Here is a 27,274-nt window from a genome sequence, read left to right on the forward strand (position 1 = left end):
GGGATGGTGGGGCACTGTGCATCGCGGGAGCCACCAAGCGCCCAGGTCTGCAGCAAAGAGGCAGCCTCCTCCTTCTCGCCCACTCCTCTCTCCTCTGAAGCACGCCCTGCCCAACGTAAGCGTGCTCAAGAAGACACGATTGGCTGCTTCCAAATCAGGAGGTGGGAGAATTAGTGCCTCTTTTCCATCTGAACTTCTTTGCCTTTTAACTCTTTATTAACTTTTAGAAGGCGAAAAATTCCTTATGGAAAAGAGGCCCCGAGTTCTCTCGCCCCCTGCTTTGGTTAACACTAAGCAGACACCAAGCCACTGTGAGCTGGAATCTGGTAGCAACTATCTTGGCTTTAATTATTTAAAAAAATATATTTAAATTTCTTTCTTTTTCCTGAGGAGACTGGTGAGGCTCCGCCTCCCTTGCCTCTAGTGACTGCACGTCCCTGTTAGAAAGTTATTTTCCCGAATAGGTACGAACTGGCTGAATGCCACCATTGCATACAAGCCCTTAATATGAACAGAGGGTAAGATACAAAACAGGTCCTAAATGGCACCTGTGAACTTTTGATTTGGCGCACCTGTTTTTAGCAGATGATACTGAAACAACAGTCACAAAAGTAAAGGTTTCTAGATATGTTAGGTGACCAACATTTGAACTAGGGCTGTTTTTCTACCAGAAGCATAAAGTACACACGTATAGACATTCTCTTTATAACTCTCTGACCTTTTCCTCGTCTTTTCAATCTTACTTGTAAATTACTTTTAGAGTTCTATTAATTTTCCTATTAATTTGATGTAATTGATTGAGGCATGAAAGCTGTTTAGAAAAACTAAGGCAAGAGAGTAATCTTTCTTTACTTTCTTGCTTTCGTTTTTTCCAAACAGCTTTCTTGCCTCAATCATTAATTCTTAATTAATTAATTATGAATATATTGACCTAACAGAACCAAACAGCTTATATAATATTCTAGTTGAGAAACTAGGGGTTGGGAAGAGGGAGTTGACACCCACCTACCCAGCTTTCCAGGAAGATATTCTGCAACTTCGAATAGGTATAATTTTTTACCTTGCAACTAAATGACTTTGGAGAAGGGATTAATTAGGAATGGAGGAAAATAATATCTTCTGTTCTGTGCTCCAGAGTAAATGCCCAAGGGTATCAAGAGTTAAAGGCTTAATACCAAAGAAAACACTCAGCTATCTGCCACCATGGCACTTATGAAAGGATCTTTAAATTTATAATTCAATGATTCATGAGTGTGTGTGTGTGTTTGTGTGTTTGTGTGTATTTGAGCTCTGGCAACTCAAGAATCTGGACAAGAATTTGCAGTTTTCTTTGCAAGATTTTAGAAGTCATTTGCCATTGTTTCCAAGGGCTGAGAGAATGTCTAGCTGAAGATTATCCAAATGGCTTTGTGCCCAAGTGGAAACTAGAATTCCGTTTCCTTGTTTCTAGACTGATGAACTGGCTCTCTAATTCCTTACAGACTTTCTAGTATTTGTATGATCATATAAGCAATCTAGGGTACCCTCCATATATTCCAAATTACATTTTTTCTTAATACAGAAGCATAACCAGTTATAGTCCAAAATATCTGGACGCACTCATTGGTAAATGTGGCACATAATAGTGAAGCTCTTTCACTTTTGGAAAACCAAATTATTTCTATTCTTTACTTCAAATACACTAATGCAACTTCTAGAAAATCTGAATTTGCAGAATCATGTTCAGGAAACATGACTACAGAAAATACTTTTAAATTTGCTTTTAATTCATTTTGATTTTCCTTTGGGAGTGACTAATGAAGAAAGCAGAGAGAGGGCATATTTTACTCAAAATGAAAAAGAATGAGTACGATTCAATACAGGCAATGTGATAGTTAAGAGATTGGAGGATATACCTTATTCTATCTATATTCTAATAAACCTGGCTGTTTAGTCTAGTACTTAGACTCACCTGTAAAGTTTCTGATGTATACACAGGTGGCAATAATACTTAGCAATATTTTTGCACATGAAATTAGAGTATTGCATGAGAATGACCATTGGCTTACCTGAAGGGTTCTTTTCTGTGCACTGCGGGAATGTCCAAACATGGGTTAAATTAGTCTGGTTGTCCTAGGACTGAAGAATCTTTTCCTTGGCCACACCTCCTGGTCCTCCTTAACGCCAGATTTTTGACCATTTCTGGAACCAGTGAAGGCTGATGGTGTGATGAGAGAAACAAAGGTGTCCGAGTTGACGTGATGGCCCCAAATCCCTGGACCCAAAGACCCTTGGCGGGGTTGGACTTTCATGCAGTGCACAGAAAAGGACACTTCAGGTAAGCCAATGGTCATTTTCCTGTGCACTGCTTGGGGAGTCCAAGCTTGTGACATACCCAAGTTAATTGTCACTAGGGCAGGAAGAAGCTCTGTCCTGGGATTCGGTCGTGGAAACAACCCCCTGCAGAACCCGCCTGCCGAACGATGCCTCGGCTGAAGAAAACATTTCCAATTTATACTTTCTGACAAAGGGCGATGGGGATGACCACATAGCCGCTCTGCAGATCTCGTCTATTGTAGCCTGGGTTGCCCAGGCAGCGGTGGTGGCGGCTCTCCTTGTAGAGAGCGGTGATATGCCAACGTACCCCCTTGGACTGATGTTCATACACAGCTGCAATGGATGCTCTTAGCCATCTGCCAATGGTGGAAGATGTCACCTTACGTCCCATCGACCCTGACTGGAATGACACAAAAAGTGCCTTGGACCTGCGGAATTCTGTTGTCCATGTAATGTATCTCCACAGAGCCTGTATGACATCCAGAGTGTGCCAGACACATTCCCTTGGGTGTCTGGGGCATGGGCAAAAGTTTAGTAAAATGACCTCCTGCACCCTATGGAACCATGTGTTAATTTTTGCGATGAAGGCCAGGTCCAGGCGAAGCACCACTCTGTCCAGATGAACGATACATAGGTGTTCTCGAACAGACAGGATCGCCAGTTTGGATATTCTCCGTGCAGATCTTATTGTGGCAAGGAAAACAGTCTTAAGTGTGAGGTGCTAGAGAGAAGTCATATGAAGGGGCTAGAAGGGCTCTGAAGTCAGAGCCTGTAGGACCACCGATAACTGCCAGGTTGGGTACTGTGGACCACCAGATTGGAGGCACCCTTGAGGAAGCATTGAACCTTTGGTAGTGTGCTGAGGGTCTGGGCCGAATCACCAGACCAAACGGTGGATAGCACAGCGACCAGATGACGAAGGCCCTCCTGTATTTAATCCAATATACGGAGAACTGGTGCTGTGGCCGGATCAAGCTCGAGGTTGTCGCACCACTTGGCAAAGGTGGTCCACATGGAGTCATAAATTCTGGTCATCAAAGGTCTGGATGCCTGGATGGTACATATCTCCTCTGACAGGCCCTCCTTCCTCTGGAGGTCCCCCTCAAGTGCCAGACCGCCAACTGGAGCCACTGGGGGTCTGGGTGGGTAATAGCCCCCTGGCTGAGGGAGACCTGGTCCTGAGGGATTTGCCACAGGCGGGAGATCGAGAGCCTGACAAGGTCGGCATACCAGGATCTCCGGGACCAGTGAGGTGCCACCAGAAGCACCTCCGCCCTCTCCGTGATGATTTTGCGGACCACCTATGGTAGAAGCAGAGGAAACGTGTACAACAACTCCTGAGGCCACTTGCAGCGGAGGGCACCTGTCCCCTCCGCTCCGAGAGAGTAGAAGCGGGAGAAGCATTTGAGCTACGTGTTCTCGCTGGTGGCAAACTGGTCGATCATGGAGGTGCTGAATCTGTGGGACAACTGGCAGAACAGGACTGGATGCAATCCCCATTCTGTATTATCTATGGTGGTCCTGGTCAACCAGTCCGCCTGGGTGTTGTCCACCCCCAAGATGTGTTTGGATCACATGGATTTGACGTGACGCTCCACCCACCTGCCCAGGGCCTGTTTCCGTCATGAGCTTCCTGGACCTTGTGCCACCCTGGCAATTTATGTGCACCATGGTAGCCACATTGTCCATTATCAGTAGCATATGCTGGTGTAGAATATCTTGCTGGAAATGACGTAGGGAGAGTCTCGCCGACTGCAGCTCTAGCCAATTGATGTTTCAGGCCTCTTCGGCTGGAGACCACTTTCCCTGAGTCACACAATGTCCCATGTAAGCACCCCAGCCGGCAAGGCTGGCGTCCGTTGTGATGACTACTCTCGCAGGTTCTTTGAAGAGATAACCTTTTAGCAGGGCTGCTGATCGCCACCACCTGAGGGATCTCTTCACAGTCGGTGTAAGTTGGACCTTCATGTGGGAGTTGCTTCTGTTGGATCTCTGATGAGGCAGGAGGAACCACTGCAACTCCCAGGAGTGGAGTCGTGCCCAGGGAACTACCAAGATGCACGAGATCATCTTCCCTAACAGTTGCAAGAGGAGCAGCACAGGAACCTGACTCAACCCCTGAATCTTGTGGACTAGGGAATCTATGCTGTCTATCCTGTCCTTGGAGAGAAACACTTTGCATGTTGAGGTGTCTATCACCGCCCCCAGATGGAGAAGCTTGGTGGTTGGAGTGAGGTGGCTGTTTTCAGGTTCACGGAGAACCCGTGGATCTGGAGGGACTGCATGGTGACCTGAAGGTCATGCAAGGCCTGTTTCCTGGACAACGACTGGATGAGAATGTTGTCCAGGTAAAACTGGAGACTTACGGGCCTGCCCTGAGATGCGCTGCGACTACTGACAGAATTTTGGTGAAGGTCCTGGGTGCTGATGACAGGCCGAATGGCAGGACCCTGTATTGATAGTGTTGGCCCACAGGAACCTTCGGTGTTGTGGCCAAATTGGGATGTGTAGGTATGCCTCCTTGAGGTCTATGGATGTGAGGAAGTCCTCCTGGCGAATCCCTGCAAAGATGGTCTGCAGTAATTGAGGTTCTTCAGATCCAGTATTGCCCTCCACACACCCCTTGGGTACCAGGAAGAGGATGGAATAAAATCCCCTCCGCTCCTGGTTAGATGGTACTTGCTCTATGGCATTGATCTCCAGGAACTGATGAATCTCCTGGGCCATGAACTCTCTCTTGACAGAACAAGAGGAGGTGGAGCATCAGATGAAAATCCTTGGAGGGCACGAGACGAACTCTAGAGAAAGTCTGCAGGACCCAAGCATCCTCCGTGGTCAGTTCTCACTGGGAGACGAAGAGCTGGAGTCGTCCCGCGATGGGAGACCTGTGGTGGTCACTTGAATTTGCAGAAGGGCCTCTGGGAGCCTCCACTGCGGTTGGATCTGTGAAAATTGAACTGCTGCCTACCCCTGTCCTGGGACCTGTTTGATGATTGATTAGCAGGCCTGTTGGCCGAGAAAGAGTTGAATGAGGAGTCGTTCGCATGAAAGGACTGCCTCCTAAAATAGGGAGTGGACTTGCGGTCCTGCTTTTTGTTTAGGGTAGGAAGTATCTTCCCCTTATCTTTGGATTCAATTAGGAAGGGGTCTAAGACCTCTCCAAACAACTTAGTCTCCTTAAAAGGAGCAGAAGCGAGCTTCCACTTGACCTTCTGGTCTGCCTGCCAGTGACAAAGCCAGATGAGGTGGCGAGACATCACATTGGAGGCTAGCATCCTAGAAGCAAATTTTGCCACATTGAGGGAGACGTCAACCGAGTACTGCGCCACCGCAATGATTTTGGTCTACTGTCAAGGGAAGAACATGGTCTGGGCTGCTCCATAACTGCAGTGTTAAGATCCTCAGCCATCTGGAACCAGGCGCGGATGAATGGCAGGGACGATGGAGACTCAGGTAGCTGGATCAGGCACAGATGGTAATGCAGATTCTGATGCAATGCAGATCAGAGTCAAAAGACAGTAAATAGAAATGCCAGTAATTGAGGCTCAGTGTCAATAGTCAATGAATAAAGCAGCCACAGAATGCACAAACTATTGATGCTCACTGAGAAGAGTCCAACAATAAATCAATCACAGAAGTAATTGAGGAAGTCTGTGAAGGGAATCAGACCAAGGCTGCAAACCTAGCACATAAGGCAGAAAGAGCCAAGGGGAAAAGTCCAGCACTCCCTGTGCTGGTGTATGACTGCTAGTTGCCAAGACACCAGCACTGACCGAAGCTGATGGTCTGAGTGGCAGCGAACCTGCTGGAACCCCAAAAAGGGTCACTTGGCCACTTGGTGGCTATCTGCAGGAGCGTGGACAAGCGCAAATGGTGCAAAAACAGGAGCCTTCCAAAATGGCCACCACTCCGATGCGAGGGTGAGGGAGGAGGAAATGGCAGCCGCATGTCTTAAAATGGCCACACACCTCCCTGTGGCCGGCGGCGCTTCACTTATGAGAGAAAAGGAGTCATCGCCTGCTCCTGGCAGCCGCCAAGAACGCTGCCACCCTGCTGTGAGTTCAAAGCCTCCAGGCAGATATCCGCTGCCATCCTTGAGCGGCTCGATGAGCAGAGCATCCCCCACGTGCGCTCCTACCTCCAAGTCTCCGCTGTAAGATTGACAAGCTGAAAGAAGCCAAGAGGAAGAAAAAAATAACGAAAAACTCAGAGAAAATGGATTTTAAAAGGCTAAGCTGGATAGGAAAAAACAACAGGAGCAAGGAAAAAGGAAAACAAAGTTAAGAAAAGAGAGTCTAAGCCTGAGTTAAAATTAGAAGCTGGAGCTCATAAAACAGTCCCTAAACGGGCCAGACTGAGGAAAAAATCTGGCGTTAAGGAGAACCAGGAGGCGTGGCCAAGGAAAAAGATTCCTCAGTCCTAGGGCAACCAGACTTAATTTAACCTATGCTTAGGACTCTCCAAGTAGTGCACAGGCAAATCCATTCTGTTCCATCAACATACCTGATATGACTGAAGTAACATCCTTTGTAATTTTCCATGGTAATTTAAAAGGAGTTTTTCATCTTGGATAATGGTATGGAGTGTTTATAAGACCAGATTGATTGCATGTGGAAAGACCTTTATTATATATCTCAATACCTCTCTTTTCAATTCATCTGATGAAGTCATAACAATTCTTTCATTAAAGACCTTTGGAATAATGCCACAATTCCTTAAAATTTTAAAAAGTGATTTCCAAACAAATCTCCCTCTGATTTGTCTGCCCATATTTCTAGTGATTATTTCAGTGGGTACAAAGGAATTGAATGACATGGAAATGTGTTCCTTAGAATGAATGATAATGTGAACAGAGCAAGCACATCAGGGAATGCATTAGTACTTCTGTATATGGAAGGGAATGTTGCACTTGAAACAGGCAAACTCCTTTTCTTTAGCTAAAGAATATGGCTAAAGAATGGCTTCACTACTAAACAAAAAGGTTATGTAAGAGACTGATAAGCATATAGCAAAATACTTCCGGTACAATGCTATTTTCAAACTGATAGTTTAATGTGATTTACTCTGATTTTATCAAAATTAATGATTGTTGGCAGTTTTCTTTCAAATAAGCCTGTATATTGAATCATCTGTACAATACACTTAGTCTGCTTAACAAGGCCTTCAAAATACTGCTACATTTAGAATGAGAGTTAGACTCTAAATAAATGCATACATAGTCCTTTAAATATATAGATACTATAAAATTTAATCAAAGGTCTCCTTCAACAGAATTCACTTTAGAGTTGTTTTTTCAAGGTGAGTTTTGCAAGACAACAGAAATGGGAGATAAAAGGAGGGAACAGAACAGACTCATAGAAAGTTAAGGAAAAGTTAAATTTGAGGTATTTGATAGTATGAGATGTAGTCAAAATCAAAGAGATAATGAATGGGACACTGTAAAAAGAAAAAGAAAATAAAAAGTTGATACAATGATCTGGACCCAAGATGTTTGGGTAGGAGAATTGGAATGGAGTTGAGCAAAAGAAGTGGAATCTACATAATCTGGGAGGAGTCCATATTGGCCTTCGAATTGAGTCTTCAAAGTGACCATAGGTTTTTGTCTCAGAAAATGTCATCTCCAACTCACATAGGCACGCACATACTGTAAGTTGCTTTGGAGAAGATGAAGCATAAGCTGAATACGGAGTACAGGTACTTCTTGTTATGACCATAATTGAGCCCAAAATTTACGTTGCTAAGTGTGACATTTATTAAATGTCCCCATCTTTTGCCCCATTTTTTAACGTTTCTTGCTAAGTGAATCATGCATTTGTTAAATAATCTGGATTCACCATTGACATTGTTTGTCAGAAGGTTGAAAAGGAGATCACATGATCCCAACAGATTTCAACCATCATAAATACCATCACTTGCCAAGCATCTGAATTTTGATCATGCAACCATGGGGATGCTGCAATGGTTAAGTGTGAAAAACAGTTTTAGGTCATTTTTTTCAGTGCCTTTGTAACTTTGAAGTCACTAAATGAACTGTTGTAAGTCAAACTACCTGTATGTTAACATCTGTTGTTTTCTGTGGCTAGATCACTTTCAAATTGCACATCAAGGTTTTGGCAAGCAACTCTACTCATGCTTGCCTAATTTCTGGAATTCAGAGAGAGCATGTTTCAGTGACTCCCTAAACAAACAGAAATTGACATTGTCTCTACATGGTAGTGGATGAGATTGTGCCAACAAAGTTTCTTTCCAATTATTGATTTAATGGAGCTTCCTGTGTAACTGTACAATATATATTGCTTCAGCCAGGTATAGAGTATATCCTCTAACATTATCAAGAAAAAATCTTGTGTTAGAGCAGTGATGCTTAACCTTTTTGACAGCGAGTGCCAAAACTGGAGTGCGAATACGCACCAGAACCCGAAAGAGAGCAGCTAGCCAGTACGCATTTGCGTGGCAGCCAGCTTCACTTCCAGGTTCCATTGTGAGCATGCACACTGGCCAGCTGCTCTCTTCTGGGTTCCGATGTGAGCATGCATGCCGGCCTGCTGGTTGTGCGAAGATCAGATGGCTGGTGTGAATGCATGCACTGGAACCCAGAAGACAGCAGCTGGCTGCCATATGCGTGGATGCCGAACCAGCTGGATGGTGTGCATGCGTGTGATAGAAGAGCAGCTGATGATGATGCGCGTACTCAGAGAGATGGCTCTCCCTGCTACCTCTGGCACATGTGCCATAGATTCATCATCACGGTATTAGAGTCAATATGCAAATTCTTTTTTTTTTCTTATACCATGCAAAAAATATTTCTAAATGAATTGGGCAATGGCCATTTCATCATTCTTATTAAAATCTATACTAAGGGTGAGATGACTAAATCTAGAATAATAGATTAACCTTTTTTCAGTAACTGTTAATAATACAAAGACACCAAACAAAGTATGTTTAATAATACATTGAGCTGAATATATAGTGTGCATATTCCGTTAGTCATAAACTAAAAATTTTAACAACTTAAACAGTTGGCTTTATTTAATTAAGTTACCCAAGTCTTGTTTGTGTACAGGCAGTCCTTGACTTAAGATCATAATAGAGCCTGGAATTATAGACATCATAAGTCATGCCAAATGATAAATATCTCATCATGTGACTGACATTATTTCTAATCTAATAGTTCAACATTTTCTCATCCTTTGACCACTATAATTTCTTCAGCTTTATAACATTCCTTCCTGCAATCTCACCATACATCTCTCATGTTGTTGCCTGCTAAGACATGCAGCCTATTTGCCGCATGTTATTAATTAAAAAACACCAGGGAGAAGATAAATAGTTGTCACCCAGGAAATCAGAAGCTCCTGAGATGTTTCCCAGCATTATTACCTCCAGATACATAGATCACTATAGGACTCCCATTAGATAAATTTCCAGACATCTGGAGGGTAACAAAGCTTGGGTCAACAGCTAAGTTGCTTTCTAAATGAAAAATCCAAAAATCAAAAGCTTGATGGAATTAGCCTACACATTTTAATTAAGTAATCCATCCTCAACAATAATACAGAGATAAAGGTAATTACAAGGATTAATCAAGCTTTAACACAGAAAGCAGCCATTTTTAATTTTAATCTTTGCTCGCTAAAACTATCATCCCCAGAATTACTACTACTACTACTTACTACTACTACTACTACTACTACTTACTACTACTACTACTACTTTTGCCTTATATATGATAGTTTATCACTTTGCTTGATAAGCAACTCTCTGCAGTGACGAAATGGGAAATTAAAATATAGTCCATTCTAGAATTGATATACTAAATACAGTATTATATGTATTCTCTCTCTTACCAATGGCATATAAGAAAATTTTAAAATGAGCGCACACACACACACACACACACACACACACACACACACACGAAGCAAAATACATTTGAAAGAAACACTCAAGTGAAAAGGAGGTGAAGTTATGGTCAGAACCATCAGTAGATGACCAAGATATTCAATTCAATGGACATTTTAAAAAGAATCTCAAGAAATATATTTATAAACTTGAAATTTATATTTATCCTTTGGATTTTATATCCCAGTGATTTCTCTTGACATGATATTTGTTGGCTTCCCATGAACAAGAAGCATGTACTGCTGAATAGCTGCAACTTTAATCAATAATTCTATTGTGGGCAAAGTTCTTCATTTCTCAGTGCATTCTTTTAATAATTTGTCTCCCCGTGGAGAAAAATTAGCAATTTCTTACAAGTTTTAATTTCTTCCCTTTGACAATTTGGCATTTTTATAATAACTAGTTACAAGTACTGTTCTTGAATTAAATCACTTCTGCTTTTAAGCAGCCCCTTGGATGCAAAAAAAAAGTATGTGTGGATATAATTCACATTCACCATTAAAAATAAGCCTTGTTTGGTACAACTGTAGACATCATGATTATCTGCAAATCATAGAAGCATTTCCTCATCAATATTGTTCCCTGTATGTCACAGATAAGGTGCACTGTATTGTTATCAACACCTAATTTATACAAGCTCACAGAAACCAAAGCCTCCACAAAGCTCTCAGAACAATTCATCATTCATTGTTGCTGCTATTGCATTCTTTTAACCTAAGTAGGTGTACTTGATTAATAATAGCATCATGAATTTCTTTATGGAAATATTAGCTAATTGTGGATCCTTTTTTTCCGTTTTTAGGTGTTAACTACAAAATGCGGCATAAGAACATTGATTTCAGACTCAGGAATACAAATCAAAGCAACACTTTTTAGCCCCAGACTTTTTCACCCTGACACCAGCCTGAGGTGCTGAACTAAAGCAACCATTCTCCTAAGATAGACTGAGTGAGATGGGGTTGTCCAACATCTCATGGAGATTGTCTGACTGAAGAAGTCTGTTTTACTCAGATATTGCCTATGACAAAGGAAAATACTTTAACAGATGCCTTCTAATCAGTCATTCTATTTAACATATAACATTAGAGAATTAAAAATGACTGTAAATCAAAATCTCACCAGGAAGAAATTCTTTACAAATATTTTGCCCCATGGATATTCATTTTTGCATCTGGTAAACAGGAACAAAAATGTCCTTAACATAATTTTATCACTAAAATGTCCTTAACATAAATTTATCTATATAGAGACTACTTCACACAATACATCATTCTTAAATGTACTATAATTCTACTTGGTTTTTTTTTACCTTTGGGGGTCTTCAAAGCACTTGATAGATTGGAATGCAAATTTCTTAAAGGTCTGTTATTGGAAATGGAATTTGTATTTAATGATATTGCTATAATCAATCTATTATATACACCATACAAGCTATAATCAGAATCAGTGAAGCAGTCGTAAAGGTCTTTGAAATAAACAAGAGTACTAAACCAAAGTGCCAGCTTTTTTCCTTCTTTTATTTAATCTAATTATTGATTATCACAGAGTATTAAGAGTAATAAAAATGTTTATTCCATATAATTAATTTGTTTAGAAATGATACTTGTTTTTCTTCAAAATCCTAAGGACACATCTATTAAAATATGAAATGAATAAAGATACCACTGAAACAGAAGTCAAATTTGATGGATTGTTATGATAATAAACACTGATCAAAAGCATCTACTTTCCAGATAGGTTCACTTCATTAGTATAAAGAATTAGAAGTAATTAAAGATAATTATAACTCTCTTGCAAAAAATCAACACAGAATCTTAGTTGGAACATCTATTTTATGACTTGGCAAATTAGGCACAATAAAAACAACTCTTGCTAAATGTTACTGAATAAGACTTCTTGAAGACTTTCTGTTTACTTTTTCATGGCATATGCATATTCAATTTCTGAAAAATGAAAGTGAGAATGCTGCACCTCTTTGGGACTAGAATGGAACAACTTGCCATAGCCAACTCACTCCATGATAACTCAACATGGGCAACTCGTCACAGGACAATTTGCTGTGGGACAATTCAATTCAATTATTTAAAACAATTTTTAAAATATTTTAATTTTTGTTTTCATTTTATCCCTTCTTTGGCATTCTTTCTTTGATCCCTCTATTCTACTATTTCTTCAATATTAGTGTAACTATTGTCTCGTGCCGAGTTCTCCTACAGTGAATTGGCCATAGTAAGTCTTCCAGCAGCTAGTTAGCCATGGAGTTGTCCACAGCAAGCCAGCTGTGGCAAGTTGGCAGCAGTGAGCTGGTGATGGCAGATTGGCCATGGCAAATTGTTGTACACCCATTTGGGACATGCATGCAGCATCACAACATACACAGAAAAAGACACTCCTTGTATATTCTCCATGGCTGGTGGGAGAATTCTGGGAATTGAAGTCCATACATCTTCAAGTTGCCAAAGTCTAGTTGTGCTAATGATTCAAGTTGTGCAGGTCTCTTAAGAGTATCTAAACATTCATGACAAAAAAAATCCCATATAGTATTTATAAAATGGAGATCTGTTTGTTCCTATCTGCAGTGTATTCCTATTCTTTGGATTTATATTTCTATCATTCATTTTATTTTGAGACTAGTTATTATGTATTTGAATCATTTTATAATTGCAGTTAAAATATTGGTATCCCTACATTCCCCCCCAAGAATCCCAATTTACTGTAAAATAAATTGAAATTGACACAAGAAAATAGCATCCACCATTCTTTATTCTATAATCCATAGAGCAAATACATTGCTTTTAGTGTATCTTAAGATTTTCTTCTATATCAGTAATGGCTAACCTTTTTCCCATCGCATGCCAAAAGTGGGGGGAACGCAGAGGGGTGGTGCACAGGCATGGCCACACCCATAATTCTATGTGCGAGACTTTCTAGGAGCCTGGGAAGGGCAAAAACGAAGACATGCCAATACTTTTGCCCACATTTGTGTTATTGCTCTTTTTATAAAAATTGTGAATTGCTTTTAGCATAATCTGTAGGAAAAAGAACAAAAATGTCAACTAGCCTACTGTGCAAAAGTCACAGGCCACCACCCACTTTGTTGTTTTAGTAAAGTTTTGATTATCATTATAATTATTTTTCAATCTCTGTATTAAGATTCAAACAGAAAATACAGGAAATATGTACACAAAATTTAAACAAATACAATTTTCAGAACAAAATGGCTTCGTCAGGCAAGTCAGTATTTAGTGTGATCTCCCTTGGCTCTAAGCACATCTTGAACTCTTTTGGGGAGACTTTCCTGAATTTTTTTAAGGTAATCTTCTAGAATATTATACCAGGCTTCTTTCAGCACTTCCCAGAGTTCTTTAGAATTAGGTTGTCTTCTATTTCTTTCTCTGTTCAGGTGATCCCATACTGACACTATAATATTCAGGTCTGGAATCTGGAGACCAGACACCACTGGCAGAAATGCAGCCTGCCATGCTTCACTGAAGGCCACAAGCTCTCATTTGTCCATCTAACTCCATTTTTTCTTCTCACATATTGTCGATGATTTCACCCAAAAATTTCAAATTAGGATTAATCACTTCATAATATCCTTTCCTACTGATCCTAAGTCCATCTCTTAGACTTTTCATGCTGTACCATTCCTGCAAAAGTGGCTTCTTGGCTGCTACCCTTACACAACAACCTTCTTGATCAAGTTTCATCTGATTGTAGAAAGGTCAACTTGAAATCCCAATGAAGCTGCCAGATGCTGAGCCAGGTCCTTGCTGGACTTCTTCCAGTCTCTCAAAGAAGATATTCTGAGGAACTTCTCATCAGATTCTTATTAACAAGCTTCCAATGAATTACTTTGGAAACTTGCTAATAAACTGTCAAGCATGTCTTGCACAAACGTGGTATAATACTTTTTTGCACAGCAGTCATTTTGGATCACATAGTAGAACACGTACAGATGTTAGCAATGACTGTACTTAGGGTTCCGTTACATTTAGGTTTATGGGAGCTGTGTGTCTACTGTTGCTCAAGTGTATGGGGAGGTCACACTACATGGCATATGAAAACTGATTTTTCCTGTTTTTGACTGCATACAAATTTCCTGTATTTTCTGGTTGTATTTTAATAAGGAGACTGAGACATAATTATATATGGTTATTATACACAACAAATCGAATGGTGGTCTAAGACATTTGCATAGTACTGCATATAATTCAGATTGGTTAAACAATAGTCCTGTTTAGATTTAGTACTAAATTGTTACTTAAATATGTGAATATATTTTGTTGCTATTTTTATTCTATTGTCTCGCTATATCTGAACTTAGACAAACAGTATTTAGTAAACAAAACAACTTTAAACAGGGATGCTGAAATAAATAGTCAAAAGAAACCTCAAAATTTCTTTTCAATTTAACATAATTTGAATATGAACCCCAATGACTGCCACCAAACATACAGCTATTTAAAACCCAATTCCAACAGTGTAATTTCCACAAAATTCCAGCAAAAATTATTGTCAAATCTACCACTCTGGAAAATCAGTGGAGCTAAATAATTCTGCATGTGTTATTGTGAAACATTTTCTAATGTCAATGTATAGTAGGTGCCAGGGCTGGGTTTCAACCGGTTCGCACTGGTCCCTGCGATCCGGTTGGTCGCCGAACCCGGAAGTAAGTAACTTCCGGGAACGGCGAAGCCCCCCCCCCGCGCCCGCGCGCGCCCGCACACCCGCGCCGCTCCTTACCCGGTTTTTTTGAATTTCGCGCTTTCCACGCATGCGCAGAACGCCTGCACGATCCTCCAGGAGCAGCTGGAGCATCGCGCAGACGCTAATACGCATGCGCGCGCCGTGTGCGCGAGGACGCCGTGTGTGTGCGCAAGGACGCCGTGTGCGTGCGCGAGGACGTCGCGTGCGTGCGCGAGGACGTCGCGTGCGTGCGCGAGGACGTCGCGTGCGTGCGCGAGGACGCCGCCGGCCTCGTTCCAACCGATCCGGTTGGAACGGGGCGAGAAACCCACCCCTGGTAGGTGCTTAGAACAGACATTACTCAAAGTTATCTCCTGACAGAACCACAGTCATCTACCAGATGAATCAACTACTTTGATCAGTCAGCTAAGAGATTAGGAAGAGCACTTCTTGTACTGAAGGAGGATGGGGGTTTCAGATTTTTCCTATATTTGCCCATTCTTAGGAGATCTATGGACTACCTAGAACTGTAAACCAGCCCAATAAAATAATGAAGCTTTGCACCCCAGCACAACTTTCATAATTACTGCTTGCTGTTTTTGCTCTTTCTCCCGATTCCACCACAAAACCGCGTTCGACTAAACCACGCTCAACGAAACCGCGTAGCTGACGTCATCAACAGGGCGACAACAGCGCAGAGACAGAAGCACGCTGTAAACGCTAAACCTAAAATTAACCCCTAAACCTAACCCCCCTAAACCTAATCCTAAACCTAACCCTTAACCTAACCCTAAACCTAACCCTAAACCTAACCCTTAACCTAACCCTTAACCTAACCCTAAACCTAAACCTAATCCTAACCCTTAACCTAACCCTAACCCTAACCCTTAACCTAACCCTAAACCTAACCCTAAACCTAACCCTTACCTTAAGTTGAATCGGCTTGCTTTCAAAGCGCTATTTAAAGCGCCCTTCTTTCTCCGCGCTCGCTGTTGTCGCCCTGTTGATGACGTCAGCGACGCGGTTTAATCGGGCGCGGTTTTGTCGTGCCACACTTTCTCCCTGCCAAATATCTTTCTATCAATCCTTTCTCCAGTTTTCTTTCCCTACTCCATATTTTCTTTTCTTGGTGCTCCCTCGCTGTTCTTTCAAGCCTATCTGTCCCATTCCAAGTTTTGTTCTCTTATTTTTGCTAATCATATTTCAAGCCCCTCAATTTTCACATTGATTTCCAAGTTTGCTAATTGGTTGATTTTTGCTTATATCTTAACCAATCCACCAATAGTTCATGGACATCTTAACAACAAAGGAGAAAAACGCCAAGGACTCCCAAAACCAAATAAAATATATCAAATGAGCTTGCAATGACTTATTTTCTTGCTCCTGTAATAGCTAATCTAAAGATGCATTTGCAATAGCTATAGTGTTAATTTTTCTTCCTTGTTCTAATATGAGTGTCACTTCCCTCTATTCTGAATTGATATTTTGGTTCATGCCAATATCTAATGTCATTGTTATTTGATTTTGCCTTAGTAAGTTGTATGAACTCAGATGCTATAGTTTATAAATCATTACTTATTACTTCAACCATTCTCAAATTCAGCCATCTAATTTATTCTATAAATCAGTTTAAACAAACTATGGCTTAGTGTGATATATAAATCCAATCAATGAATTACCCAATGCTGCAAGAATATGGGGTTACGGTTAATTAGCACTTGAAGCAGGAAACTCATTATTTTGGTAATGTAGTAACTTTAACTATCAGCTGATGTTTTATACTTCAGGCAATCATATTTTACACATTTAGCCTTGATTTCCTAAACATTTTATTTTTATTTAATCAATAGTGATTTCTGCTGGTTTTCTCTGAAGAGTAATATCTCTTCCTTCTTGAAATAATTTTCACAACCAGCATGCAAAATGATAAGATTTCTCCTCACTACTCTTTTCTAGTTTAGCCTGTTCAATTATACCCAGGAAATTGTATCAAACTACCTAGGAACTGCAAGATTATTTTTCTTTTCTGTAAGATCAGAACACATTGCTATTTTATTAGTTTGTGCCATCTATTATGAATGTTAATACAGCACTTAAATCTGTGTTTGGTGTGTTGGTAATAAAGGGAGGGGAGCATTTTCTTATTCCTAAAATTCAATGTTAGTAATAATACCATAAAAGATCTATTGAATGGATTAATGAAACAAGAAAAATGTCAGTGTCAAAATGCAGACATAGAAACATATAGTGCATTAGCACAATTTTTCCACAGCATTCAGATAAATCAAGGATATTTTTAAATTATTACTTGAAACCTGTTTCTTCAATTGACAACACTCTCAAATCAATGTACATTTTAACAATAAATGTATTAGATTCAGCTTCTTCAGATACCTCATTGTTTTTCACTTTATACTGCAACGGAAAAACTTTTATCTGAAGAACAATATTATCCCAATCCCCAAACAAACCCGTCTCCCCCTCCTTTTGAAAACCTTCCAAAGGTTAGAAAACTGACAACTATTCCCCTAGTGCAAATCTTTGTTATTTCAGCATAAAATGTAAAAACAAATTCATTTTATTTGGAAGGTACACCTTTAGATATGTAGGATAAAAGGCCCTCTAATTACTATTTGGTAGGTATTACTTCAGCTTTGATATTTTCATTTTTATTTGTTTTATTTATCCACTCTGAATACTCAGACAGAAATATATTCTAAATATTTCTGCATAGGTTGCAAGGGTACGAGACAAGCCTTTATTCATCTACTTTCTACTTTAGAAATGAAAAAGAACTTCACAGACCAACATGGTGCTGCTTCTTTTGGTCTTATTTTTTCTGTACAATCTTAGAATGGGGCAGTGGAATTTTCACCAGAATTCCTGATTCTGAGGTGAATACCAGCTTTACTGCTTGCACAGTTAACATATATTAGATTTACATTCTTCCCAGTTTAAAATATCTAGCACAGACAATATATAATTTAAATACAGCTACTTCATCCCTTAGTTCTCCAAGCTAATAGTTTTCCTACCTTTCAAATATCAGTTTTCTCCTGAGTAAAATATCCTACAAATAATTTGCAGATAATCTTTATTTCTAAGAAAATATCACAACAGTTAAGATATTCTGGAAAATACCTTTTTGTTAAAGCGAATAGTCATACTGGAGTTAAAAAGAGAGATTTTTAATAATCTTACTAATTTACTTATCTAATTTACTAATCAAAAATATCTAGTAAAAGACATTTTTAATGGTCCATCAAAGAGCATACTGTACTTTTATAAAAGAAGGTTGCCGATTTGATACCCTTCACAAAATACACATTTGGTTGCCTAGTGCTTATAATCGCTGGGTTGCAATGCGTAAAATTAAAAGTTATATGCAGTAATTGAAAAAAAATGTTTTTTTTTTATTGATAGGTATACATTTTGTGAAGTACATTATTAAAGTTTGCTCCCATATTTAATCTTGCATCCTAAAACAGGTTTTTTAAAATGTATTTTTATCTAAAAAGGAAATACTACAAGCTGGAATACCTTTGAGCATAATAATTTTATATATATAATGCACTTCATTTTATAAAATAAACATTTTTACTCACCCTTTTAAAGCTACATACTGTTACTTAGTAAAGTTCAATTAAATTAGTTAAATGTTAAATGCTATCAGTGACATAACAAAGCCTGCATAGCTGAAAACTCCTTCCTATTTGCATTTAATCTAATAAACGTGCTTGATTAAATAAGCACCAACATTCAGATATTGATAAATAGGTTTATATAGATCTCCTGCTATACATAGACAATGACAGCAAACTTAATTATATTGAATGGGATTTTCCATTAAGATTTGCAAGCATAGGATCCACCTAGGTGACAAGGTTATAAAAATCTTGCAGGATTTACTTGGATCAGTATTAATAAAATCAATCAGAATGTTTTCAATTAAGGTTTGTATAGGATAAAAAGGTAACACTGCAACAGTTTTAATATAATTTTAATTTTGTACCCAGCCTTGAAATTATACAGCAGCATTATTTTGTCCTTCATTATGTCAATTTATCATGTTCCCTATGCTTCTGGCTTCTGACTACCTTCTCATGCACCTAGGCTTTGCTTACAAAAATAGCCCCCCATTCTGCCTTTTGAACATTAGCTTCAGTTCTTTATTTTTAAATATCCTATTATAATCCCCACACTTAGATGGTGTAATAGGATACATTTAATAATATACCCATCATTGTTATTACGCATTGTTATATATGTAATATACACCAAAATGCAGCTAAAGTCTTTCTGGATGTTTTGTTTTTTCATGTGCCCAAATTAATGGATAAATCATACATTCATACAAATTTATTGTTAAAAAAAGAGATTTTGAAATATAAAAACCCCATAGTTTTTAATGAAAATCTAAGAAAGATTTTTTTTTTGCAAAAAAAATAATATAAAGCTGATGCTGTGGAATACCTTGTCCTGTACATACTTCCTGTTATTCAACATTTAGCTCTATTGGCAGAAATTATATAAATACCTATTCATGAGTAGTACAAAATTAAATGCAGCTTTCTGGTAAGTTCAGGTACAGCCTATATTAATAAAGATGGAAAGACTTAAACTGTAGCATTTAATTTTTTGCTTCCCCTTTCCACATAATTTGTCTGCGCTGGTGACATTTATCAATGAAATAAACTTGCAATATTTTTGCTGTTCACTTTCCTTTTTATTTTAACATCCTTATGGTCACATATAAAAATGTAAATGTTTAGCAATTCCTTTCCAAGTTAAATACTGTTGTTCATGAAACACACAAATGCTGATCTGCTTTTATTGCAGATAGATGTTAGGATATATGACCACACATCCATTCATTCTTTTCCCAATGGTTCTAGGAAAGGAAACATACTTTTTCTAGTGTGTGTTAAATATTATTTTTAATTTAGGTTGAAATATCAGCTTATTTAAAAAAAGAAAAGCATGCCGATTCCTTTCCAGGGAACAACACCCTAGGTATGGGTTGCGATGTTGTGCAAGCTTTTCTCTAAACAAGGACACACTGGATCATGTCAGCTCCCTGCACTGCAGTGCTATTGAGGCGAAAAAAGGTAGGCACCGCACGCTTGATGGAGATTCCTCTTAATGTTCCGGCCTTTCTAGAAACACCATTAATTTCTTGGAGGGGGGGGGAGGCACAAAAAAAGTGGAATCTTCCTAGAAGAGGGGGAATCCAACAGGGATTCTTGCGCTTGAAATCCCGATGTAGCATCACCACAAAATTCTATGTGGAAAAGAAATACACCGGGTCCTACCGATCGCCGAAACTTAAAGCCAAGTCCCTCAGCTGTTATAGCTGTGTGGGAACTCCCGTCCTGCTCGTCGATCCTCCCTTCCCCGCCCGCTTTTCGCTTCCACGTCAAAGTGGCAACCCCGAGTGAGCCCACCCATCCCCACTCCTCGTCAGCTTGCAGGGATTAATTTCACGCTCCCCGGGCGCACGGGGGGAAGGAGCAGGATTCCCCGTAGCGGCTACGCGGCGTCGCACGTGCCTGTGAGCGCCACCCGTCTGCTCCCCTAAGCCCCCCTTCCCCAAGAATAACCGGTCTCTGCCTCGGATAACCCCCTTCTTCAACCACCACCACCACCACCCCGCAAATCCACGCCACCTCTCTCCCTTTATTGCCTTTACTGCAGCTCCACACGCCAAGTAACGGAAAGGAGGGAGGGTTGGGGAAAGGCGCAGGAGGCAGCCGCGCACGACCAAGTCGCCCCCCAGTTGTGCGTCAAAAGTATTCGGAATACTAAAGGAATAAATGGCACCACGTCCACAGTCCGACTGCAAGATGAGGCGCAAGCTAACAACTTTGCAAGCTCCCGAGAGAGAAAGGAAGAATCTTGCAGATTCATCCTATCGAGAAAGATTGAGAAGCCAGCGGTAAGGTCGCGCGTGTGAGAGAGTGGGAGTGTGTGCGCGCGTGCGTTCAATCCCTTTGGAAAGCCTCGAGGCTTTCCCGGTCCAGCACGACAGCAAACCCGGCCGGATTGTCTGCAGCCACCCGGCACGTTTTGCGCTTCCTTCGCCGCCGCCGCCTCCGCCACTCTCGTCCGCAGCTTTTCCCTTGCCTTTCTGCCTCACCCCCACAATTGCTACCCGCTTACCCGCTTTGCCCCCATCCCGAAGTTTGCGGGGGTTTGATATGCAAAAGGGAAGGGAAGACTTCGACGACCCCGCCAACAAGCTGTGATTTTCCCCTAGAGACGGAAATTTTCCCCCAAAAGGGCTGTGCCCGCAAAGGAACAGAAGCGCCCCAAACAAGACTGCAGTACGACCGCAAACCTCACGCCACTTCACTCTCCCCAAAGTCCCGCGGAACTCGCCCAAACTTCTGCGCCTGACAAAATCGCACGAGCGTGACTGCTGCCGTTCAAGCAGCTTCTCCCTCCCGAAAGGACCTTCGGGGGGAAAGTGCGAAGAGAGTCCCGTTTCCAAATCTGATGATGGGAGGAAGAGGAGGAGAACTCTCTCCAAAGTTCCTCGGGGCAGAGGCGGCGTTGCGAGTGGGAACCCCGCTTACCCGCTGGAAGCGCAGGCCTGGCTGCTGTTTCTGCCTCTTCTCCAACCACTCGCAGCCCTGCGTAATAGCGCTGCAGCTTGCTCGAGGTAGCAGCAGATTGGAGTCCCCCCCCCCCCCCTTTCGTCCGTCTTCTCCTCCTTGAGGAGGAGCCTGGCGGCGTGACCGAGGCTGAGGAGGGGCGGGATAGTAGCTGCGCGGATCCCCCCGGCTCCGCGCGCGTCCCCTGCGCTGCAGTGATGAAGCGCTTTGCCAAGGAAAGCAGAGTCTCTCGCCCGGGCGGGAGGCGAGATCTGGCATCGCAGGCGTGGGAGACTGCGACGGCCGGGCAAGCCCATTCGCCCTGGGCTACTTGGAAAAAAACAGCGGGAAAGCGGAGGAGGACGAGGAAGATGGGAAGCCGTGAAACGGGGCTGATAAGTGGACGCAGTATGTCGGTCTTTCCGTACAACGACAGAGCCGGACTTGATGAAGCGGGACAATTAAGCATGGAGGCTAAAACATAAAACAAAGATGATTAGGGAACTGGAGACTAAAACATGAAGAACGGTTGCAGGAACTGGGTATGTCTAGTTTAATAGAAAGAAGGACTAGGGGAGACATGATAGCAGTGTTCCAATATCTCGGAGGTTGCCACAAAGAAGAGGGAGTCAAACTATTCTCCAAGACACCTGAGGGAAGAACAAGAAGCAATGGGTGGAAACTAATCAAGGAGAAGCAACTTAGAACTGAGGAGAAATTTCCTGACAGAACAGTTAATCAGTGGAACAGCTTGCCTCCAGAAGTGGTGAATGCCCCAACACTGGAAGTCTTTAAGAAGATGTTGGATAGCCATTTGTCTGAAACGGTATAGGGTTTCCTGCCTAGGCAGGGGGTTGGACTAGAAGACCTCCAGGGTCCCTTCCAACTCTGCTATTGTATTGTATTTATTGTATGAAGAGACAATTACAGTTACAGACAGTTACAAGAAGTGGGCATGGCTAGTCTAGTGAAATGAAGGACCGGGGCTGACATGATAGCAGTGCTCCTATATTTGAGGGGCTGCCACCGAGAGGAGTGGGACAATTTTTCCCTATTTTCCAAAGCACCCTAAGGCCAGACAAAACAATGGATGGAAACTGATGCAGGAGAGATTTAATCTAGAAATTAGGAGAAATCGAGAACAATCAACCAATAGAACAGCTTGCCTTCAGAAGTTGTGGGTGCTTCATCACTGGAGGTTTTCAAGAAGAGACTGGATGGCCACTTGTCAGAAATGGTATAGGCTCTTCTGCTTGAGCAGGGGGTTGGACTAGATGACCTACAAGGTCTTTGCCCACTCTGTTAATCTATCACATTCCTTAATTGCCAAACATGCAGAGTTAAAAGTGCTGTTGAATGGCAGTGAAGCAGGGATTTTAAAAATGCCCATGCTGCTGGTCAGGGATTAGGGTTGCTCTGTGCCAAAGTAATGTCCTTCAACAGGCTCCCATCAGTACTAATCATTATCCTTAGCAAGGGGCTGTGGGAGTTAGACTTCAAAACAGCTGGATTACATCAGCTTCCCCACCTCAGTGGCTCAACCTACCTATTGCAGTGTGACAGAGGTGTACCTGTCTTAAGCTAATGAAGAGAAATCGGTGAGCCTAGTAATACAGAATAACATTTCATGGAACAAAGCTTGTGCAGTAATAGAATTGTCCTTACATCTTTACACTGCCAGTGGCTCTATTCTTAAGCCACTTTCCCATTGGGGACTTTCAGCAACCAGCCTCAAAAGACCACTGTTCCTATGGTGAACCTGCCCAGTTACTGAGCCTGGACTGGTATGTTCCAGTTCATCATGATGAATGAATCCTACTTAAGCCTAATTCTGTGAAGTGGCTGACGTGATGCATTAAGATGACATTTCCGAAAGATCCACTGAGATCACACTGTATACCAAGATGAGCTCATAAACTTGGCTCCAGATTGCCTAGCTGCCCAGTTATTTAAAATAGAGCATTTGTGCAAGACACTATAAGGATGCAGGCAAACTGCATTCATGAGAATACATGCCTAAAAAGGTCTATAATCTACAGAAATAAGTCCCACAATAATAAAACTAGCTTAGAAATAAGAAAGGTCCTATTCTAAATATTGCTTCATGCAATCCTCTATAGTTTTATCTTTCTGTGGAATAATCCCATTTCCACAGCAATAGAACAATTTATTTATTTTATTTAAATTATGTGTGGCTATCTTACATGTCTGGCTCTGGACAGCTCAGAGCAAGATTCATATAATTAACCAGGTTGCTATAGTAAAACAAATGGTTGAGGATAGCAACAATCTCAGCCAGTATACTGTCTTAGGCCAAGAGCTATCAGGTCTATTGAATTGTAGGGAATGCTTGCTCACCAGAATATGAGCATCTCTTCCCACATTTCCCCACTCCCTTTTTCATATGAAACAATAAACCTCCTGAGGTGGTGGGAAGAATGTTAGTACCTATGGACATCCGTACTGTATAGCATGTATGTTGCACTGCATAGTATCACTGGTACATAGCTAGAAATTGATCAGCAGTATGCAAACTAGCCAACAGCCAATAGAAGCATAATTTGTTAAGACAAGCAGTGATTTACAATGTGCCACCTGTTAGTTTCTCTTTTCTACTAGCACTAAAGAGGATACAGTACAAAATGATTATCTAGTAGTTGCTCTTTTCTTTTCACTGTAGAGGATCTTTTTTGTAGAAAATGTTAAGATCTTTAAATACTGTCAGAAACTAAATGCTGAATGAGAAACCAAAAACCTTTGATTTACCAATTACAGTTGGAAGGAATTTAACTGAATTACACAAAAATTCAGGATTCATCCATATTATAAATCTAATGTAGTTTGTATGCTAGAATGAAAATAGGACAATATATTACTTATCGCCAGGATGGCAAATCTATGGCACGTGTGCCTGAAGTGGCATGCAGAGCCATGTCGTCTGGCTCATGTGGAGTCACCCATTCCTTTTTCTTGTTTCTGGCATGCAAGCAGGCACGATGATCAGCTGGCCTTTGTGCGTGCAGCAGTGCTTGAAACTGGAAGAGCTGATCTTCCATTTTACGGTGTGAGCATGTGTACCAGCCAGCTGATTGTCACACGTGCAAGCACGCCAGTAGCTGGAAGACTAGCTGGCTGGTGCGCGCAAACCGGAAGTTCAATTTCCGGCACACGCATGCCCCCTGTGCAGCTCCTCTTCCAGGTTGCGGCCCAGACAATTACATGCGCAGACACACACTCCCTTTTCGGCACTCTGTGCCAAAAAGGTTCACCATCACTGGCTTATAGGATTAAATGAACATAGGATTAATTATACAATTCGCTTTTACAAGCTTTCATATCAATTATTGAATGTTTTTGGGAGATCCAGACTGGAATTCATCATGGAAGGAGAATAAAACTTATAGGATCTTAGTTACTTCGATCAGTAATCACAGAAGTAATACAAAATTGGTCCTCATTATTGTTATGCTGGCACAATTATGGTTGGATGACACAAGAAGATATTGTAAGACCACATTTGGAATATCGCCATGATATAAAAAAAGATGCTGGAACTCTAGAAAGAGTGCAGAGAAGGGCAACCACAATGCTTAGGGGGCTGGAGGCTAAAACATATGAAAAAGATTGCAGGAATTAAGTTTGTCTAGTTACTGAAAAGAAGGACTAGGGGTGACGTGGTAGCAGTGTCAGTATCTAAGGCAGGGGTGTCAAACTCGTGTTGGCATGGTGGCGTGCCATGAGGTATCATGACTTCTTTGCCCTTCGCTAAACTCGGCATGGGCATGGCCAGCTCGTGACACATCTGGCCTTTGGGCTACGAATTTGGCAGTCCTGATCTAAGGAGTTGTCACAAAGAAAAGGGAGTCAACCTACTCTCCAAAGCATCTGAAAGTAGGACAAGAAGCAATGGATGAAAACTAATCAAGGAACCAACCTAGAACTAAAGAGAAGTTTCCTGACAGAACAATTAATCAATGGAACGACTTGCCTCCAAAAGTTGTGGGTACTCTAATACTGGAGGTTTTAAAGAAGAAATTGAACAATCATTTGTCTAAAATGGTATAGGTTTCCTGCTTGAACAGGGGATTGGATTGGAAAACCTCCCTCTTCCAACTCTGGTATTCTGTTCAGTTGGAAGGTGTGGAAATTACCTTTGCCTTTGGAAGTCTAAATTGCCCTCCACACTGGACTCCTTGCCCAAGGATGGAAGTTTCTATTGATATCTATGGGAATATCCCTAACAAAACCAATATTAGAAATGAAAAGAAAGCCAAAAACTGAGGACTAGGGCAGTGGCAGAGAGTGAACAAGTTACCAAACCCCATGCTGTCTTCTAAATATGCACTAGATTTTGATTCCTTGAGAGTTATTGGGGATTTGGTTTTTTTAAAGCAGAATTTAAATGCCACTTAATAGCATATTCACTTTAACTGTAAGAAGACAATTCTAATAAAATACTGTGAATTTGATATTTGCATTTCAAATAATACCTTGTGTATGCACACTTGCACACAACCTGAACCAAATGACAGTTCCTCTCTTTAAGAACATGAGTTTCAAACCCTTCTCAGTCATTCATCTTAAACTCTGTGACATGTTACCTGGACTATGGCACTGCAGTCACAACACAAATAGTGACAGGATACTGTATGCCTGTCATTTTTTTTTACATTTTGACACTTCAGGACAAAGAATCACCCTGAGCACAAAGCTGCCTGTCATCTATATTATTTTTCTTATGCAATCTGCATTCTCTTAAGTAGAAACTTTTTTCTGTTTGTAGAAAGATAAATTGAATCAAAATATTTATAATATTCTGACAATGCAGTTCAATTTTATTTCTTTTTTATATAACTATTGAATTACAAAAAAACAATAGACAATAAAGAAGCAAGAAGATAAACAATTTTTAAAAAAAGAAAGCCAGGAAAAAAGTAAGGTAAAAGCGCAGAAAGGAAGAAAAAAGTAAAGAGAATAGAAAAAGAATTATTTCTTTAGATAAAAGATACATCAAACTCTCAGATCAATTTCTTTCTGACTAAATCAGCCACACTCAATACCTAAGAGTAAAAGGATATCATGGCATCAAAGTACTAAAAACCAGCAAGTATTCTACCAGTTAAAAGACAGTAACTGGAATTGATTTTGCCTTTCACATTGTCTGTGTAGAATGCAGCTGTCAGGCTCCAAACTAAGAATGATACAGGGCAATGCTTCCAAGCTGAGTTCTTCATTGTTTCACACCTATAGACAAAAACTTACAAGACGGAGAACTCTACTATCTGCACGCACAATATACTTTCTGAACTATTAGGGAGGAGTTGTCTTCACCATCTTTCTCTCACACATAATAACTGGGCTGAATTACCTCTTATTCCTCTGACATGCAACCCCTTCCTCCTGGGGGTTCTACTACCTCACTACATTTCATAACAGAAACTGGGAATATACCTTCTAGATTGACAGCCCTTTATGTCGGACCAGCAAATGTGCATTTCTCTTCACCATCTCTTGAGTTACCGTAGAATATATTTCTATATCTAGCAACATCATTTGCATGTTGTCTTTCATTGATCTGCTTTCTTAAGCTTTTTTTTTCTCTTGCTTGCTTTACCACATTGCACTATGGAAAGACTTACAGAACCGATAAGATAACCTGACATGAAGGCTATCAGATTCCATTGACTCACTACAAGAAAATCTGATACGAAGGTTAAAAATTAGATTGGTTGAATACATTTTTTTCCAATTTGATCAGCAAGCTAATTTAGCAA

At 40.8% G+C, this 27,274-nt stretch overlaps 1 protein-coding gene across 1 annotated transcript in view; it reads right to left on the minus strand.

Annotated features, from left to right (window-relative positions):
* The window catches only part of SV2C (synaptic vesicle glycoprotein 2C), an 80,354-nt gene extending 58,800 nt beyond the window's left edge, over window positions 1-21,554 (minus strand). Inside the window, exon 1 of the mRNA XM_087715619.1 lies at window positions 21,483-21,554. The gene's annotated coding sequence lies outside the window, so the exon portion shown is untranslated. The remainder of the gene's footprint in view (window positions 1-21,482) is intronic.
* Window positions 21,555-27,274: the final 5,720 nt, after the last annotated feature.

This window comes from Thamnophis sirtalis, unplaced genomic scaffold (assembly GCF_051295495.1).
Source record: "Thamnophis sirtalis isolate CommonGarterSnake01/CBP01778 unplaced genomic scaffold, rThaSir2_p1.2 scaffold_5, whole genome shotgun sequence".
NCBI classification, from domain to species: Eukaryota; Metazoa; Chordata; class Lepidosauria; order Squamata; family Natricidae; genus Thamnophis; species Thamnophis sirtalis.